The following is a 19281-nucleotide window of genomic DNA, read 5'->3' as shown; positions in this document are numbered from 1 at the left end:
ACGCTCAAGTGTTTTAGTACTATATCTCTTGACACAATGATGAAAATAATCATGGCCTCTAAACCTTCAAGCTGCATACTGGACCCTATTCCAACTAAACTGCTGAAAGAGCTGCTTCCTGTGCTTGGCCCTCCTATGTTGAACATAATAAACGGCTCTCTATCCACCGGATGTGTACCAAACTCACTAAAAGTGGCAGTAATAAAGCCTCTCTTGAAAAAGCCAAACCTTGACCCAGAAAATATAAAAAACTAATCGGCCTATATCAAATCTTCCATTCCTCTCAAAAATTTTAGAAAAGGCTGTTGCGCAGCAACTCACTGCCTTCCTGAAGACAAACAATGTATACGAAATGCTTCAGTCTGGTTTTAGACCCCATCATAGCACTGAGACGGCACTTGTGAAGGTGGTAAATTACATTTTAATGGCATCGGACCGAGGCTCTGCATCTGTCCTCGTGCTCCTAGACCTTAGTGCTGCTTTTGATACCATCGATCACCACATTCTTTTGGAGAGATTGGAAACCCAAATTGGTCTACACGGACAAGTTCTGGCCTGGTTTAGATCTTATCTGTCAGAAAGATATCAGTTTGTCTCTGTGAATGGTTTGTCCTCTGACAAATCAACTGTAAATTGCAGTGTTCCTCAAGGTTCCGTTTTAGGACCACTATTGTTTTCACTATATATTTTACCTCTTGGGGATGTTATTCGAAAACATAATGTTAACTTTCACTGCTATGCGGATGACACACAGCTGTACATTTCAATGAAACATGGTGAAGCCCCAAAATTGCCCTTGCTAGAAGCATGTGTTTCAGACATAAGGAAGTGGATGGCTGCAAACTTTCTAGTTTTAAACTCGGACAAAACAGAGATGCTTGTTCTAGGTCCCAAGAAACAAAGAGATCTTCTGTTGAATCTGACAATTAATCTTAATGGTTGTACAGTCGTCTCAAATAAAACTGTGAAGGACCTCTGCGTTACTCTGGACCCTGATCTCTCTTTTGAAGAACATATCAAGACCATTTCAAGGACAGCTTTTTTCCATCTACGTAACATTGCAAAAATCAGAAACTTTCTGTCCAAAAATGATGCAGAAAAATTAATCCATGCTTTTGTCACTTCTAGGTTAGACTACTGCAATGCTCTACTTTCCGGCTACCCGGATAAAGCACTAAATAAACTTCAGTTAGTGCTAAATACGGCTGCTAGAATTTGATCATATTACTCCAGTGCTAGCCTCCCTACACTGGCTTCCTGTTAAGGCAAGGGCTGGTTTCAAGGTTTTACTGCTAACCTACAAAGCATTACATGGGCTTGCTCCTACCTATCTCTCTGATTTGGTCCTGCCGTACATACCTACACGTACGCTACGGTCACAAGACGCAGGCCTCCTAATTGTCCCTAGAATTTCTAAGCAAACAGCTGGAGGCAGGGCTTTCTCCTATAGAGCTCCATTTTTATGGAACGGTGTGCCTACCCATGTCAGAGATGCAAACTCGGTCTCAACCTTTATGTCTTTACTGAAGACTCATCTCTTCAGTGGGTCATATGATTGAGTGTAGTCTGGCCCAGAAGTGGGAAGGTGAACGAAAAGGCTCTGGAGCAACGAACCGCCATTGCTGTCTCTGCCTGGCCGGTTCCCCTCTTTCCACTGGGATTCTCTGCCTCTAACCCTATTACAGGGGCTGAGTCACTGGCTTACTGGGGCTCTCTCATGCCGTCCCTGGAAGGGATGCGTCACCTGAGTGGGTTGATTCACTGATGTGGTCATCCTGTCTGGGTTCGCGCCCCCCCTTGGGTTGTGCCGTGGCGGAGATCTTTGTGGGCTATACTCAGCCTTGTCTCAGGATGGTAAGTTGGTGGTTGAAGATATCCCTCTAGTGGTGTGGGGGCTGTGCTTTGGCAAAGTGGGTGGGGTTATATCCTTCCTGTTTGGCCCTGTCCGCGGGTGTCCTCGGATGGGGCCACAGTGTCTCCTGACCCCTCCTGTCTCAGCCTCCAGTATTTATGCTGCAGTAGTTTATGTGTCCAATTTGTAAGTCGCTCTGGATAAGAGCGTCTGCTAAATGACTTAAATGTAAATGTAAATGTAATGTGTCGGGGGGCTAGGGTCAGCTTGTTATATCTGGAGTACTTCTCCTGTCGTATTCGGTGTCCTGTGTGAATCTAAGTGTGTGTATTATTATTATTCTCTAATTCTCTCCTTCTCTCTTTCTTTCTCTCTCTTGAACATCTTGGCCATGTTCTGTTATAATCTCCACCCGGCATAGCCAGAAGAGGACTGGCCACCCCACATAGCCTGGTTCCTCTCTAGGTTTCTTCCTTGGTTTTGGCCTTTCTAGGGAGTTTTTCCTAGCCACCGTGCTTCTACACCTGCATTGCTTGCTGTTTGGGGTTTTAGGCTGGGTTTCTGTACAGCACTTTGAGATATCAGCTGACGTAAGAAGGACTATATAAATAAATTTGATTTGATTTGAAAAGGTTGTCATTATGAAGAAAAAAGAGAAGGATGTGGAAGAAGGATGTGTGGCTCACAAAACAGGAAGCGATATCTGTACATAGTGTACATAGTGTGTCTATGTCTGTACATAGTGTGTCAGACTGTCAACTATGACCAGCCAAATGACAGGCTGTTCATCAATGACCAAAACATGCTCAAGTCAGGTCCCTCAACTGTTTCTGTTATGAAAAACCACAGAGCTCACAAGCTGATCCATCTACCATCTGTGGTATGGGACGTTAAAACTGAAACCTTCCTCATCAATTTGATTATTCACGTTATTTTACAACATATTTTTCACTGCACGAGTATATTTACATGTAGCCACCTAGCCCATACTATTATGCGGGGAAAGGATTCTCATTTTGAGCCGGTCACCTTCGTGGGAAGGGTACATTAGGGAAAAAGAGTAAAGATTTTCTTTTTCATTGTCCTTATTTGAATGTCTTGGTCTCTCGTGTCCATTTCATCTCTCCTGAGAAGACATTGGTCTATGGATGGAATTGCATAAGCGTTCCGAGACGCTGTAATGTTCTAGAATCTTCGGTGACTCATTTAGCTTCCCAACAGGAACACAAATAAAAACCCTGGACCATTGCACCATCTAGTGGAGCATAGGGACAAATGGTGCACAACAGTAGAGGTTGCTTGCTTGCACTAGCATAATGATATGATATTTAAATCCGATAAAACAGATAAAAAAAGACATATTTATTTATGTGACTTTCACATAATTATACACTGTACAGATGGATTACTTTATAATATTGAGAAAAGGGCTTCCCAAGTGGGGCAGCGGTCTAAGGCACTGCATCGCAGTGCTTGAGGCGTCACTACAGACCTGGGTTTGATCCCAGGCTGTGTCACGGCCGGCCATGACCGGGAGACCTATGAGGCGGCACACAATTGGCCCAGCGTCATCCGGGTAAGGGGAGGGTTTGGCCAGCCGGGATTTCCTTGTCCCATTGCGCTCTAGCAACTCCTTGTGGCAGGCTGAGCACCTGCAAGCTGATTTTGGTCGTCAGCTGGACCATGTTTCCTCCGACACATTGGTGCGGCTGGCTTCTGGGTTAAGCGAGCAGTGTATCAAGAAGCAATGCGACTTGGCAGGGTTGTGTTTCGGAGGACGCATGGCTCTCGACCTTCGTCTCTCCCGAGTTGATAGGTGAGTTGGGACAAGACTGTAACAGCAATGGGACAAGACTAACTACCAATTGGGGAGACAAAAAGTGGTAAAATAATAAATAATGTTGAGAAAAAAAAGTACATTTTCAAACAATGATTAGACAAATTGACTTAGGCCGAAAATAAGAAAAGCCAAGTGATTCACTTAACCCAACTAATTTGATGTTGAATTGACCATTTTAGGATGCCACGTATCCTAGAACGTACAGTAAGTAGCCTGGAGCTCTAAAAGGTGACTAGGGTCTTGTTTTTTCTCTGCGTGTGTTCCTCCCATCTTGTGAATGTGGGCTAGAAAACCGAAAACATGGAATTCCCAGAAAGGAAGCCTTTGACCTCTGCTCTGAATTGTTTGTGACTACATTTAAAACAAGGGTTAACTAAACCAACCATTGGAGGAAAGCCAGTTCTGCTGAGATGCCCCCGAGGTCATGCTTTCATTGGGGAAGAGGTCCAAAAACAACCCCTACTGTGTCCCTTTCCCCTATAGCCCTGCCATGGCACTGGGTAGAAGGTAGGAGTTGTCCTTAATCAGATATTGTTTCATCCTCCCCTCTATCAAATTCCAGACTGACTGGTCTCTACAAACTGGGTCAGAGTGTACAACCTGTTTACTTCTGTTTAGGGGGGGGGGGGGTAATTAACCACATACCCCTTATTAACCCTTTGTTAACTTGTCATTTGAAACAGGCTTGTACATATCTGTTTTTAGAGAGACAGTAAACCTAGGCAAGATAAAGGACAGATTCATATGTTCCTTACTAAAGGTGATGTAGATGTAATAAAGTCATTATATTACAGTTCTTTCCAAACAAGCCTGCTCTGAGCTTGACAGCTCTCTCTCTCTAACAGGTCACAAATCTTGCTGATGTGATTGCAAACTGTGATATTTCACCCAATAGATATGGGAGTTTATCAAAATTGGATTTGTTTTTCAATTCTTTGTAGGTCTGTGTAATCTGAAGGAAATATGTGTCTCTAATATGGTCACACATTAGGCAGGAGGTTATTAGGAAGTGCAGCTCATTTTGTTGTGCAGTGTGCACAGAGCCGGTCTTCTCTTAAGAGCCAGGTCTGCCTTTGGCGGCCTTTCTCAATATCAGTCACAGTGGTCAGGTGTTCTGCCACGGTGTACTCTCTGTTTATGGCCAAATAGCATTCTAATTGTTGTTTTGTAAATTCTTTCCAGACTGTCAAGTAATACTTTCTTGTTTTCTCATGATTTGGTTGCTGTCCTGGGTCTCTGTGGGTTCTGTTTGTGTTTGTGAACAGAGCCCCAGGACCATTTGCTCAGGGGGCTCTTCTCCAGGTTAATTTCTCTGTAGGTGATGGCTTTGTTATGGAAGGTTTGGGAAATCGTAGGTTTTAGGAGGTTGTAAAATTTAGCAGCTTTTTTCTGGATTTTGATAATTAGCCTAATTCTGCTCTTCATGCATATTTTGTTTTACATTATACACAGAGGATAGTTTCGCAGAATTCTGCATGCAGAGTCTCAATTTGGTGTTTGTCCCATTTTGTGAATTCTTGCTTGGTGAGCGGACCCGAGACCTCACAACCATAAAGGGCAATGAGTTCTATAACTGATTCAATTATTTTTAGTCAGATCCTAATTGGTATGTCAAATTTAAGGTTCATTTTGATGGCAAAGAAGGCCCTTCTTGCCTTGTCTCTCAGATCGTTCACAGCTTTGTGGAAGTTACCTGCGGCGCTGATGTTTAGGTAGAGGTATGTATAGTTTTTTGTGTGCTCTACGGCAATGGTGTCAAGATGGAATTTGTATTCATGATCCTGGCAACTGGACCTTTTTTGGAACACCATTATTTTTGTCTTACGTAGATTTACTGTCAGGGCCCCAGGTCTGACAGAATCTGTACAGAATATCTAGGTGCTGCTGTAGGCCCTCCTTGGTTGGGGACAGAAGCACCAGATCATCAACAAATAGTAGACATTTGACTTCAGATTTTAGTAGTAGGAGGCCAGGTGTTGCAGACTGTTCCAGTGCCCTTGCCAATTCGTTGATATACAGGACTTCAACACCCTACGTACACCTTAGCCAAATACATCTAAACTCAGTTTCACAATTCCTGACATTTAATCCTAGTAAAAATGCCCTGTCTTAGGATCACCACTTTATTTTAAGAATGTGAAATGTCAGAATAATAGTAGAGAGAGTGATTTCAGCTTTTATTTCTTTCATCACATTCCCAGTGTGTCAGAAGTTTACATACACTCAATTAGCATTTGGTAGCATTGCCTTTAAATTGTTTAGCTTAGGTCAAACGTTTCTTTTAGCCTTCCAGAAGCTTCCCACAATAAGTTGGGTGAATTTTGGCACATTCCTCCTGACAGAGCTGGTGTAACCGAGTCAGGTTTGTAGGCCTTCTTGTTCACACATGCTTTTTCAGTTCTGCCCACACATTTTTATATGGCTTGAGGTCCTTAAGCCATTTTGCCACAACTTTGCTTGGGGTCATTGTCCATTTGGAAGACCCATTTGCGACCAAGCTTTAACTTCCTGATTGATGTCTTGAGCTGTTGCTTCAATATATCCACATAATTTTCCATCCTCATGATGCCATCTATTTTGTGAAGTGCACCAGTCCCTCCTGCAGCAAAACACCCCCACAACATGATGCAGCCACCCCCGTGCTTCACGGTTGGGATAGTGTTCTTCGGCTTTCAAGCCTCCCCCTTTTCCCTCCAAACATTAACGATGGTCATTATGGCAAAACAGTTCCATTTTTGTTTCATCAGACCAGAGGACATTTCTCTGATCCGATCTTTGTCCCCATGTACAGTTGCAAAGTACGTTCAACACTAGGACACAGAACGCGTCTCCTTCCTGAGCGGTATGATGGCTGCGTGGTCCCATGTTGTTTATACTTGTGTACTATTGTTTGTACAGATGACTGTGATACCTTCAGGAATTTGGAAATTGCTCGCAAGGATGAACCAGACTAGGAGGTCTATAATTTTTTCTCTGAGGTCTTGGCTGATTTATTTAGATTTTCCCATGATGTCAAGCAGCGAGGCACTGAGTTTGAAGGTAGGCCTTGAAATATATCCACAGGTACACCTCTAATTGACTCAAATGATGTCAATTAGCCTATCAGAAGCTTCAAAAGCCACAACATTTTCTGGAATTTTCGAAGCTGTTTAAAAGGCACAGTCAACTTAGTGTATGAAAACTTCTTACCCACTGGAATTGCGATACAGTGAATTATAAGTCAAATAATCTGTCTTTAAACAATTGTTGGAAAAATTACTTGTGCCATGCACAAAGTCCTAACTGACTTGCCAAAACTATAGTTTGTTAACAAGAAATTTGTGGAGTGGTTGAACAATGAGTTTAATGACTCCAGCCAAGTGTATGTAAACTTCTGACTTGAATATATCTGAACTATATATGTTGAAGAGGGTGGGGCTTAAGCTGCATCCCTGTCTCACCCCCTGGCTCTTCCTTTTTCCGTAGTGTATTTCTGTATTGTTTTAGTGATTCAACATAGCGAAGGCATAGGCTCAGGTTTTCTGGGTCTGTGTTTTTCTGTTGGATAGGTTTCTCAATTTCTTTCTTAGGTTTTTGCATTCTTCAAACCATTTGTTCTTAATTTTCTTAGGTTGTGGGCATGACATTTTTAGATTTGATAGGGAAGCTGAGAGATCAAATATACGGTTTATGTTTTCTACTGCCAAGTTTACACCTTCACTATTACAGTGAAATATTTTGTCCAGGAAATTGTCTGGAAGGGATTGAAATCTGCTGTTGCCTAATTTAAAAAAAAAATGTCACACTACTTTCCTTCCATCTATAGCATTTCTTAAAATTATCCAGTTCCTTTGGCTTTGATGCCTCACGATTGAGCATAGCTCTGTTCAAGTAGAGTGTGATTTTTCTGTGATCTGATAGGGTTGTCAGTGGACTGACTGTGAACGCTCTGAGTGACTCTGGGTTGAGGTCAGTGATGCCCCATTAGGCAACAACAAATTTCAATTGCTTCCAGACAATTTCCTGGACAAAATATAGGTGTACCTACCGTAGGAGTCCCCTCGAAGCCTACCATTGACTATGTACATACCCAGCACCCGAAAGAGCTGCAGGAGTTGTGACCTGTTTTTATTGGTTGTCGTCGTCTTAGTTGTGTGTAGGGGGGCATATGGGGGAGGGAGTGCTGTCACCTCCAGGTAGGTGTTTGTCCCCATGTGCTGAGGGTGTCAGGTTCTTGTCCAGTTCTGGCATTTAGGTTGCCACAGACTAGTGCATGTCCCTGGGCTTGGAAATTATTGATCTCCCCTTCTAGGATGTAGAAGCTGTCATCGTTAAAGCATGAGGATTCTATTGGGGGGATATAGGTAGCACACGAGGGCATTTTTCTCTTATTAATTTCTAGCTAGATGTAAAATGTTCCTGTTTTGACTCATTTAATAGAGTGGGTTTGGTCTGCTCTATATCAAATTAGCATACCCCCGGTGTCTCTTCCCTGTTTTACACCTGGTAGTTTGGTGGATGGGACGACCAGCTTTCTGTAACCAGTGGGTCCGTCTCCTTTATGCCATGTTTCTTGTTGGATGACAATGTCTGTATTTCCAATTTATTTGATGAAGTCTGGGATCCTGCTATTTAGGCCAAAGGCAGATGACCTCAGACCTCGTATATTCCAGGATGAGATAGTAAAAACCTTGTGTTCCATAGTGTCTAGTGTTGTTTTTGTGTGTTTTAGACCCGGGCAATCACAGTAGGTGTGAGCAGAGCATGTCGAGCATCTGATACATACCTCTTAGGTCACAGGAGCTTGGGCGGGTGTAATAGTGGGGGTTGGGCCTGTTGCTCTGCTTACGGCCTGGGCATATGTCCTGCTGTCATGTTGAGGTCCTTGCCGCAGGAGCGGGGAGCACTAAAATGTGCAGTTGTGTCACACAACACAATGCCACAGATGTCTCAAGGGAGCGTGCAATTGGAATGCTGACTGCAGGAATGTCCACAAGAGCTGTTGCCTGATAGAGAAATTAACATTCAATTATCATATGCTTCACAACTGCAGACAATGTGTATGACGTTGTGTGGGCGAGCGGTTTGCTGACGTAAACATTGTGAACAGAGTGCCCCATGGTGGTGGTGGGGTTATGGTATGCACAGGCATAAGCTACGGACAACAAACACAATTGCATTTTATCGATGGCAATTTGAATGCACAGAGATACCATGACGAGATCCTGAGGCCCATTGTCGTGCCATTCATCCGCCGCCATCACCACAAACCAGATACTGACTGGTTTTCTGATCCACACCCCTACCTTTTTTTCAAGGTATCTGTAACCAGCAGATGCATATCTGTATCCCCAGTCATGTGAAATCCATATATTAGGGCCAAATTAATTGATTTAAATGGACTGATTCTCATTAGAACTGAAACTCAGTAAAATCTTTGAAATTGTTGCGTTTATATTTTTGTTCAGTATATATGACTCTGATGACTGAGGTAGACATTTTTTTTGTCATTTAGGAGACACTTATCCAGAACAACTTACAAGAGCAATTAGGGTTAAGTGCCTTGCTCAAGAACACATTGACAGATTGTTCACCTACTCAGCTCGGGGATTTCAACCAGCTCTAGAAAGATGCCAGAGTTTCCGACTTGGAATTCCTAGTTGTTTTGAATGCAGCATCACTGTATAGACATCGGACGTTGACCAATAACATAATTTCTCATATTAGCGTCATGGCAGCACCACAAGTTCCCCGGCAGCAACATTGAGACTTCCGGTTTTCCAATTTTTGCCTTCAAAATAAATGTCTGCGGTAAAACGCTGTGTGAATGATACGAAATCAAAAAAAAATTCAGCTTAGTGCATAACGTTAATGTAAAAAACAACTTATAAACTAAAAAGAGTGACTACTTTATATAAGTGTCACGACTTCCGCCAAAGTTGGCTCCTCTCCTTGTTCGGGCAGCGTTCGGCGAGCGATGTCACCGGCTTTCTAGCCATTGTGTCACGCCTTGGTCTTAGTATTTTGTGTTTTCGTTAATTAGTTGGTCAGGCCAGGGTGTGACATGGGTTTATGTTGTTGTATTTCGTAGTGGGGTTTTTTAGTTATTGGGATTGCGGCTGAGTAGGGGTGTTGCATAGGTTTGGCTGCCTGAGGCGGTTCTCAATCAGAGTCAGGTGATTCTCGTTGTCTCGTATTTAGGTAGCCTGGGTTTCACTTTGTATTTTGTGGGTGATTGTTCCTGTCTCTGTGTTAGTTTTCACCGGACAGTTTCGGTCACTTTTGGATTTTCGTTTTTTCTTGTATTGGAAGAGAAGAGTACGAGCGCCATTCTCCTTGCGGAGATGGTGCTAAATACATCATCACGGTTGGTCCCTGGGATTGGGCTGGCTAATACGATTCGTTTTGCTTGGAAGGAAAAGGAGTTGAAGCCGTTAGGACGAGAATCTTTTGGAAGAATTATATTGATGGGGATTCTAAAGCTGACGGTGAAGGACGTGTTTTGTTTCCAAGGCAACTCGTTGGAGGGAGCATACGACGTCGCGCTATATACGGAAGAAAAACATTATGATATCCTTAGAAGGACAAGAGCAGTGGGAGGTGAGAGGCCGATGTGCCACTATGAAATATCAAGTCTGGCGAAGAATAACTTTAGGGTTGTAACTGTTAACATGTACAACCCTTACGTTAAGGATGAAGAGGTGAGGGCTTTTCTGGGGAGATACATGGATAACGTTTCCTCAGCTAGGCACCTCAAAGACTCCCTTGGGTTTTGGAATGGTGAGAGGTTTCCAGGCCCTCCTCAGGGAGGACCCAAAAGGGACATGGTGGATACCTTCATCCTCCTGCTATGTTCTCCCTTGGGGCTGACAGGGGGACATTGTTTTATGCACGTCAGCCCCCATTTTGCAGGCGCTGTATGGCCTATGGACACATTTTTGCCTCGTGCAGCATGAGAAAATGCAGATTTTGTGGATCTGAGGATCACGAGGCGAGGGATTGTGACAAGCCTAAGACATGCCATGGGTGTGGCTCGTCAGCGCACCTGTGGCGGGGGTGCCCGGCCCGTCAGAGGTCATATGCGTCTGTGGCTGGGGGGGGAGCAGGAGCGGGGGATGGGGGAAGAAGAGGAGGGGAAGGAAACATGCCTCATGACAAGACTACAAGTCCAGAGGGGAAGGCCACAAGGAAGGAAGAGGAGCAAGAAGTGGCGGATGGAAGAGAGAAGGAAACGGAAGGCACGGGAGTAGGAGAACCTGGAAAAGCGGTGGAAGCTGGCAACCGAGTGGAGGAGAATGAGAGAGAAGAAAGTGAGGGAGGAGTGGTGGAGAAGAAGACGGTGGAAGAGCAAGTGGACTGGGGGGAAAGTGATATGGTGGAAGAGATGAGGGGTATGGTGGAGGAGCTGGCGGGGGGAGGGGTGGTATCTCTCCACTGCCGCCATCACCAAAGAAGAGAATGAAGAGGAGGGTGCGATTGGCCGACAGTGAGGGGGAGGGGATGGCCAAGAGAGTGATGGGGGTGGGAGAAACCTCTGGGTTGCTGCTGGTTTCCCAAGACTCTCAACTTCATTTGGGTGGGGACACACCTAACAAGACTCAGGACTGGGTACAGGAGGAGGTGGGGAGTTTTTTGTTTGGGGATTCACCCTCCCCAATTTTTTTCCAAACCAGCTGCAACACTGGGGAGGGGGAGGATTGTGGGGGTAGACCCAGGGTGCAGGGCACCCCGAAGCCAAACACTATTCCTGCATCCTGGGATGGTGTGATGGAGGAAGAGGGGGGATGTCGGGATTACAGATGGTGTTCTCACCGGTAGATATGGAGCAGGGGAGCATCGGGTGAGTCTCCTGTTTTTTTTTTCTGTCTGAGTTTAGAATTTGAGTGTATTACATGTTTTATTTTTTTTCATGGAGTCTAATTTTACTTTTGTTAGTTTAAATGTAAGGGGTTTAAGAGATATTGTTAAGAGGAGGGTGGTTTTTAGTTATTTGGAGGGTGTGGGTTTTGATTTTTGTTTTTTTACAGGAGGTTCACCTGAGGGATGGAGGGGATGTTAGTAGATTTAAGAGGGAGTGGGACAAGGGAGAGTCGGTTTGGGGTGTAGGGGGGGTGCACTCATCGGGGGTAGGGATTTTGTGTGGGCACAGGGAGGTAAAAGTGGAGGATTCCTTTGTGGTAATGCAGGGAAGGGTTATAGGGGTGGATGTCACGATAAGGGATTGTAAATTTAGATTAGTGGTGGTGTATGGGCCACAGGTGGTGGCAGACAGGAAGGAGATGGTGGACTGTCTGACGCCCCTGTGTGTTACAAATAGGAAATTAGTGATAGGGGGGATTTTAATACAGATTTAGGAAGAGGGGGGATAACAGTGCAGGCGCCATTGCTAGGCTAATGGCTTGCCATGGTCTGGTAGATGGTGGTATGCACACTACTCCGAAAATGGACGGTCCTACATGGCGTAACTCCAGGGGGTTGAGCGGAGGCTCGATTATATTTTTGTACCCAGGTCTTTGGGAAAGTTGTCTGGGCGGCTGTTGCCTGTTTTCTTTTCAGATCACGACGGGGTGCTCCTGCAGGTGGGATCGTCAGTCTGCCTCTTTGGTAAGGGGTACTGGAAGCTAGATCGGGATGTGCTGGAGGAGCAGGCTTTTGTTGACGGGTTTTATGTTTTCTTTAGGAGGCTTGAGGGTCTCCGGTCCATGTGCGAGGGGGTGTTAGAGTGGTGGGAATTAGTTAAGGTGAGGATTAGGGCTTTTATAATAGGGTATTGCAAGAGGAAAAAAGGGAGGAGAGGAGGGAGGTGGATCGTATCCAAAGGTTAATTGAACTCGAATACGAGGCAGGCAACCTCGGCGGGTCGTTTGACTGGGAGAGATCCTCAACCCTAAAGGCGCAGCTCAGGGAGTTGCAGGAGCGGAAGGCTCGAGCTTTCCTGGAGCGTGCGCATAGCGGCTTTCTAGAACATAATGAGACTTGTTCTGCTATGTTATTTAAGTTGGTTAGGGCAAGACAGAGTAGGAAGGTAATGTATGGTGTTAGGGAAGAAAATGGTAGTATAGTTAGAGAACCAGAGGATATGGTCAGGGTGACAACTGATCATTTCCAAGGTTTATTTAAGGAAAGGGAAATAGATGTAGAGCAGGGAAATGTGTTTCTAGAACACTTGTCCAGGCGGTTGCCGGAGGACATTAGAGAAGTGATGGAGGCCCAGATTTCACTAGAAGAGGTTGAGAGCGCTCTTAGGAGGATGGGAAAAGGGAAGGTGCCTGGGATGGATGGGCTGCCGGCTGAGTTTTATCTCAAGTTTTGGGGTATACTTGGACCAGTGGTCCTCGAAGTCTTGAAGGCCATCCTTGAGACGGGGTCCCGGGGGGATCAATGGCTGTTGGTGTGCTGTCACTTTTATATAAGAAGGGGGAAGTAACTGACCTTGGCAACTGGCGGCCGTTGACCATGCTGTGTGTAGATTACAAGCTACTTGCAAAGGTTTTAGCAGACCGGTTGCGCACAGCCCTTCCCTACGTCGTTCATGAGGATCCGACGTGCGGGGTAGAGGGCCGCTCTATTAGATGGAACCTACAGTTAATCAGGGACTCCATCGCTTGGGTTGAAGATAGAGGACTGCCTTTTATGGTAGCAGCGCTAGATCAGGCGAAAGCCTTTGATCGCGTGAATAGATCTTTTTTATTCAGAGTGTTAGGTCGATTAGGATTTGGGGAGAAGTTTTGGGATGGATTCGTACATTATATGTCGGAGCGGGGTGCCGAGTTAGTGTAAATAGTCACTTGGGTGACGTTTTTGACCTCTCATCTGGGGTCAGGCAGGGGTGCCCACTCTCGGCTCTCCTCTTCGTTCTGTACATGGAGCCTCTGGGGGCTGCCATTAGGGCAGACACAGGGGTGGAAGGTCTGCTGATCCCTGGAAGTGGTGGACTGCGTGTTAAGATGACGCAGTACGCCGACGACACTTCCTTGTTGTTGTGCAAGGACTCGTGCCTGACAAGGTCCCTTGCCATCTTTGGGGATTTCACTCGAGCGTCGGGAGCAGTTCTGAACCATGCAAAGTCTTCCATCAAGTTTTTCGGAAGATGGCGCGGTAGAACGGATGTGCCTGGGGGTTATCTCTCTGTGAGGGGGCCCTGAGGATTCTCGGGGTCCATTTTGAGACCTCCGGCTCTGCGACGCTAAACTGGAACATGCGTATTGCAGTGGTACAGAGGAAGCTAGCAATGTGGAAAGCTAGGTATTTGTCTTTTATGGGCAAAGTCCTGGTCCTAAAGGTGGATGTGTTGCCGTCGCTTTTGTATTTGGCATACATCTACCCATTGCCGGCTTGTCTGAGAAGGCCTCTAGTGAAGCTTGTGTTTCAGTTTATGTGGAGTGGCAGGTATGAGTGGGTCGCCAGGGCACGCATGATCTGTCCCATCGGGGAGGGAGGTAGGGGGTACCACATTTCCCCCTCAAGCTGGACACAATTTTTGTTTCTTTCTTGTTAACGGAGCTTGCTCAGCCAGTGATACACCCGTCCGGTTACCTCCTGCGGGTGTTTTTCTCGTATCAGGCGAGAAGCATAATGGTGTGGTCTAACACGGGTCCTCGGGCGGAACAGCTGCCGTGGCACTTTGGTCATGCAGCCAAGTGGCTGCGTGCGCACCCTGAGGTTGAAGTTGCCCGAGTAGGTTTAGATCATAGGCACCTGTACGAGGAGGTCAGAAAGGCAGAGAGTCGGGCGCCTGTAGTAGGCATCTCGGAAGCGGTCTGGGAGGGAGTGCAGGTGCGGGGTCTGGATAACAGGCTCAAGGACCTGAATTGGTTGAGCCTTCATAAGTGTTTGCCGGTACGTTCCATCTTGTACCGGTTTAGTTTAGTGCAATCCCCCACCTGTCCAAGATCCTCTTGTGGCAGGGAGGAGACTGTGCGTCATGTCTTTTGGGACTGTGCCTTTGCCGGAGTAGTATGGGCTAGGGCACGGGTGTTGTTAGGTTTGGTAAAGGGGGATTTTGTATTGACGTGGGCCAGGTTAGAGAGGGGTGTAGGGAGAGTGAGAGGGACGGATAGGGACAGGTTTCTGCTCTGGCTTCTCATGAGTCTCTTTAAACAGGGGCTGTGGGAAGCAAGGCTGAACATGGAGAAGACAGGGAGAGATTGGGGGTGGAAGGGATAGTGAGGAGAGTGGAAGGAGATTTGAGGGGGAGGATGAAGAGGGAGGAGAGGAAGTGGGGGCGGCATGCTGCTCGGGAGAGGTGGAAGGGGGGTTTAGGGCTGGGTGTCATTTAGATTTGTAAGAGGATAGATTAGGGACGGGGAGATAGGGAAAGGTGTTTTGTAGGGTGACGGGGAGGGAAGATGCTCCCCTGAGGTTTTGTTTGGGGTTTATGTTTAGTTTAATTTAATTAGTTTAATTAAAAATATCATTATTTGTGTATGTATGTAAATTATGATTTGTAAAGATTGAATGGTACTGAAGATAATAAATTATTTTTTATAAAAAAAAACGTTCCGTTTTGTTGTTTTTGTATTTGTCTCAGTATTTTTATGTAATCGTCATTTTGTTTCATTAAAAAACATGAGTAACCAACACGCTGCATTTCGGTCCGACTTTCTTGCGACAAACGAAGAACGCCGTTACAGAATCACCCACCACACACGGACCGAGCAGCGTGTTAGCAGGCAGCGACAGCAGGAGCAGCGAAGGGAGGTCGTTATGGACAGCAGAAGCATGGAGTATACGACGTGGGATGAAATAGACAGGTGGGCGGTCGAGCCAGAGAGAGTGCCGGAGCCCGCCTGGGATTCGCTGGAGCAGTGCGAAGAGGGCGATAGGAGAATGGAGTTGGAAAGGCAATCACGACGGCGCAGAGGAAAGCCCGTGAATCAGCCCAAAAAAATTATTGGGGGGGGCTCAGAGGGAGAGTGGCTGAGTCAGGAGACAGACCTGAGCCAAATCTCCCTGTTTATCGTGAGGAGCCAAGGAGGAGACCAGAACCGGTGTTGGAGGTGAGCGAAGCAGACACTGTGAAGGAGTTAATGGGGAAATTGGAGGACGAGAGAGTAATGAGGGAGTTGCTAGTTTGGTGCTTTAAGTACAAGATTCGTCCGACGGAGCGTGTCGTGGATTTAATGGCACCTGGGTCAGCGCTGAGGTGCGTGTTAGTCGGCTGGTGAAAAATGTGCCAGCCTCACGTACTAGGCCTCCTGTGTACCTACCTAGCCTTGCACGTCCTGTGCCAGTCCTGCTCTCAGGCTCTCCAGTACACCTTCACAGTCCAGTCCATCCTGTGCCACCTTCACACACCAGTCCTCCGGTGGCAGCTCCCCCCACCAGGCTTCCTGTGCGTGTCTTCGGCCCAATACCACCAGTGCCAGCACCACGCATCAGGCCTACAGTGCGCCTCGCCTCTCCTGCGCTGTCGGAGCCTTTCTTCTCTCCTGCGCTGTCGGAGTCTCCCGCCTGTTCAGCGCTATCAGAGCCTTACTCCTCTCCAGCGCTGCCGGAGCCTCCTGGCTGTTCGGAGCAGCCTGAGCTGCCAGTCTGCATGGAGCAGCCTGAGCTGCAAGTCTGCATGGAGCAGCTAGTGCTGTCAATCTGCATGGAGCAGCCAGAGCCGCCAGTCAGCATGGAGCAGCCAGAGCCGTCAGTCAGCATGAAGCAGCCAGAGCCGTCAGTCTGCCAGGATCCGCCAGTCAGCCAGACTCTTCCAGATCTGCCAGTCAGCCAGACTCTTCCAGATCTGCCAGTCAGCCAGACTCTTCCAGATCTGCCAGTCAGCCAGACTCTTCCAGATGTGCCAGTCAGCCAGAGTCTTCCAGATCTGCCAGTCTGCCAGACTCTTCCAGATCTGCCAGTCTGCGAGACTCTTCCAGATCTGCCAGTCTGCCAGACTCTTCCAGATCTGCCAGTCAGCCAGACTCTTCCAGATCTGCCAGTCAGCCAGACTCTTCCAGATCTGCCAGTCAACCAGACTCTTCCAGATCTGCCAGTCAACCAGACTCTTCCAGATCTGCCAGTCAACCAGACTCTTCCAGATCCGCTAGTCAACCAGACTCTTCCAGATCCGCCAGTCAGCCACGATCTGCCGGATTCAACTGCCTGGCTGGGCTTCATCTCAGTACTGGGCTTCCTCTCAGTACTGGGCTTCCTCTCAGTACTGGGCTTCCTCTCAGTGCTGGGCTTTCTCTCAGTCCCGAGCTGCCCCTCAGTCCCGAGCTGCCCCTCAGTCCCGAGCTGCCCCTTAGTCCCGAGCTTCCCCTCAGTCCCGAGCTTCCCCTCAGTCCCGAGCTGCCTCAGTCCCGAGCTGCCCCTCAGTCACGAGCTGCTCCTCAGTTCAGTGGGGTTCTGGGTGAGGACTATTAGGCCATGGTCGGCGGCGAGGGTGGATCATCCCAGGACGCGAAGGGGAGGAACTATGACATTTATGGAGTGGGGTCCACGTCCCGAGCCGGAACCGCCACCATGGACAGACGCCCACCCGGACCCTCCCTATGGTTTTGAGGTGCGTCCGGGAGTCCGCACCTTAGGGGGGGGGTTGTCACGCCTTGGTCTTAGTATTTTGTGTTATCGTTAATTAGTTGGTCAGGCCAGGGTGTGACATGGGTTTATGTTGTTGTATTTCGTAGTGGTCTCTGTGTAGTTTCACCAGATAGGTTTCGCGTTCCGTTTTTTTTCATTTTATTTGTCTCAGTATTTTTATGTAATCGTCATTTTGTTTCATTAAAAAACATGAGTAACCAACACGCTGCATTTCGGTCTGACTTTCTTGCGACAAACGAAGAACGCCATTACACATCGCCTCTCCATTTTTCATATTTCCATTTGTTTTGTGTTGTTCCATACACACCTGGTTTTCATTCGCTAATCACACTGAATGTATTTAGTCCTCTGTTCCCCTCCATGTCTTTGTGTGAAATTGTTTTATGTTATGTGGGTATTGTCACGCGCCAGACTTTTGTTTATGTTGCGTGCTTTTGGCACGTTTATGTACTTATGTGCTTTCGTTTGGACTGGAATAAAAAGTGTGCCTGTTAACTACACTCTGCTCTCCTGCACCGGACTTCGCCTCCATTACACACCAGTAACAAAAAACAATACACTGATTTCATTGAATCTCCGCCTTTCCTTCCAGTTCTCTGCTGCCAATGACTGGAACGAACTGCAAAAATCACTGGAGCCTCATATCTCCCTCACTAGCTTTAAGCACCAGCTGTCAGAGCAGATCACAGATCACTGCACCTGTACATAGCCAATCTGTATATAGCCCATCCAACTACCTCATCCCCTTACTGTATTTATTTATCTTGTTCCTTTGCACCCCAGTATCTCTACTTGCACATTCTTCTTCTGCACATCTACCATTCCAAGGTATAATTGCTATATTGTATTTACTTCGCCACCATGGCCTATTTATTGCCTTCCTTATCCTACCTCAATCGCACATACTGTATATAATTTTTCTACTGTATTATTGACTGTATGTTTGTTTATTACATGTGTAACTCTGTGTTGTTGTATGCGTCGAACTGTAGGCCTAAGAATTACATTATTGGCTTAGAGAGAGAAAACGATTCTATGCGCCAATGTAAAAGTGGGGTTGGAAATACTCAGTAGGGTCTGTAGAATATATGGTGTTATTTCATGGGCGACTGAGGTTGGTCCCAATGGAATGGGTGGAGTAAAAGGCCAGCAACACTCCATATTATTCAGAGCCCTATTAAATGACACCAAATATATTCTACAAACACTACTATTCCCAACAAAACTTTTACTACAGCACCCAAAATAGTGTAATGAAACAGCAGGGAGCAGGTCTCGAACCCTCGACCTTCGAGCCCGAGGTCCGGCGCGCTATCGACTGTGCCGCAAAAGCATGTTCGTGCGGCAGGGTCGAAATCTGCGCTTATAAACCCAGGGTCGTTACGCTCCTCACTCCTTTCAAAGAGCGGGTCCTCGCGCTAGCTTGCAGCTCTTCGTCTTACAGGAACGCGCTCACCGGCCAAGCACACGCACTGTCGTGGATGCAAGGTCCGATCACTTCCGACACCAATGTAATGAAACAGCAGGGAGCAGGTCGACCTTCTAGCCCGAGGTCCGGCGCGCTATCGACTGTGCTGCAAAAGTATGCTCGTACGGCCGGGCCGATTTCCGCGGTTATAAACCCAGGGAAGTTACAATAGTTTATGCTCTATAAGCCAATATGTATTCCATTAACAGTGATTCGCACTGGGGGCATTTATATGACTTTTGAACATGGTGCAAATGTGACTTAAATATGAATAAATGCAGGTTATTGACAGTTTTCTACTATTACTTGGGCGATCTTAATTTTGAAGATTTTCTAAAAGTCTGTGACCCGGAGGTACTTTAAGTGTTGCGACGACACGCGGATATTTCTCTTCACTTCAGTGTAAACGGAAGTAAAACAGTGACGAAGAACAATTTCCACGTTCGCGTTTTTATTTAGACGTTTATTAACACCATGGAAATCAAAAATTGACTCATTTAACTGCACAGCATCACATACTTACCCCAGGTAGTCTTTCATTCGCGTTGGATACAGGACTTGGTTTATAGATGTTGTCTATATAACGCTAGTTAGCTGCTAATGTTCGCT

At 46.5% G+C, this 19281-nt stretch overlaps 1 long non-coding RNA gene across 1 annotated transcript in view; it reads right to left on the bottom strand.

The window, feature by feature from the left end:
* LOC135507735 (uncharacterized) overlaps positions 1 to 19272 on the bottom strand; it is a 33066-nt gene extending 13794 nt beyond the window's left edge. Inside the window, exons 1-2 of the long non-coding RNA XR_010450706.1 lie at positions 19196 to 19272; positions 8458 to 8677 (exon numbers count right to left, since the gene is read on the bottom strand). This is a non-coding gene — a long non-coding RNA (uncharacterized LOC135507735). The remainder of the gene's footprint in view (positions 1 to 8457; positions 8678 to 19195) is intronic.
* Positions 19273 to 19281: the final 9 nt, after the last annotated feature.

Source organism: Oncorhynchus masou, chromosome 21 (genome assembly GCF_036934945.1).
Source record: "Oncorhynchus masou masou isolate Uvic2021 chromosome 21, UVic_Omas_1.1, whole genome shotgun sequence".
Lineage (NCBI taxonomy): Eukaryota > Metazoa > Chordata > Actinopteri > Salmoniformes > Salmonidae > Oncorhynchus > Oncorhynchus masou.
This window is presented reverse-complemented; position numbering and strand designations above follow the sequence as displayed.